General features: G+C 42.0%; 1 pseudogene; it reads left to right on the forward strand.

Annotated features, from left to right (window-relative positions):
• Positions 1–207: 207 nt before the first annotated feature.
• LOC124981994 (60S ribosomal protein L7-like 1) lies at positions 208–968 on the forward strand (annotated as a pseudogene).
• The last annotated feature ends 376 nt before the right edge of the window (positions 969–1,344 follow it).

The following is a 1,344-nucleotide window of genomic DNA, read 5'->3' on the forward strand; positions in this document are numbered from 1 at the left end:
CTTACCCATATTAATTTAGTAACTTCAGCTGACAGCAAAATTCAAGTGAATAAAATGTAGACAGCTTTAAATTTGTACTATGAATTTGTTTTTGTTTGCAAATATCCTTCACTTCCTTGCAACAACAAAATAACACCAAAAGCATTCTAGAACACTCTAGCTCTTAATGAAACCAACTCTCCATTTTGTTCATAAAGAATGTTGTGGAGTAATCGCAGCTCTGGGAAGATGGTAGAGGAAGAGCAAAGCAAAAAGATCCCTCTGGTTCCAGAAAATCTCCTGAAAAAGAGGAAGGCTTATCAGGCCCTCAAAGCTACCCAGGCAAAGCAAGCGCTTTTGGCAAAGAAGGAGAGAAAAGGAAAACAGTTCAGATTTAAGTGACTGGAATCATTCCTACATGATTCCTGGCAGAAGAAACGTGACCAAGTGCGTGTCAGAGGACTAGAAGTGAAACCTCATGCTTTGGAAATGCCTGATAAACATTCCTTGGCCTTTGTTGTACGCATCAAAGGATTAGTGGAGTGAGTTTGCTGGTGCAGAGGACCACTGCAAGACTTCGTCTAAAGAAAATATTTAGTGGTGTCTTTGTTAAAGTCACCCCGCCAAGTCTAAAAATGCTACGGATAGTAGAACCTTATGTGACTTGGGGATTTACAAATCTGAAGTCTGTCTGGGAACTCATCTTGAAACGTGGACAAGCAAGGATCAAGAATAAGACCATCCCCTTGACAGACAACACAGTGATTGAGGAGCACCTGGGGAGATTTGATGTCACTTGTCTGGAAGATCTCATTCATGAAATTGCCTTCCCAGGGAAGTATTTCTGGGAGATCTCCAGGTTCTTGTGTCCTTTCCATCTCTCTGTGGCCTGTCATGCTACCAAAAATAGAGTGGGCTTCCTTAAGGAAATGGGCCTACCTGGTTATCGGGGTGAACACATCAATCAGCTCATCTGTCAGCTGAACTAAACCCAAATAGCTGAAAGCAGTGCATTGGAAGCACGTGTTTTTGTTTGATGGAATTGTTATCAAGTATCTTCAGAGAAGATTATTTTCTGCCTTAAGAAAATGGAAGGAAGGGATTGGGGAAGAGACAGGAGTTATGATCATGGCAGGCACGTGTCATCACAGACAAGTTCCAAGGAAAAATTCCATTGTTTCCTACATTGACCCACCTCTGCCTCTGAAATCAACACATGCCATGGAGAAAGAAGTCCTGCTTTGTCAGGGGTTTAATGTTGGTGAATGAGTAACCCAAGCATGTATACAAGGCTCCCTAAGACTTGTAGCAGTTGACTAAGACTAGGAGCATACTTGAATCTAGAGGTCCCAAGAGTCTTGTTTT

This window comes from Sciurus carolinensis, chromosome 4 (genome assembly GCF_902686445.1).
Source record: "Sciurus carolinensis chromosome 4, mSciCar1.2, whole genome shotgun sequence".
NCBI lineage: Eukaryota > Metazoa > Chordata > Mammalia > Rodentia > Sciuridae > Sciurus > Sciurus carolinensis.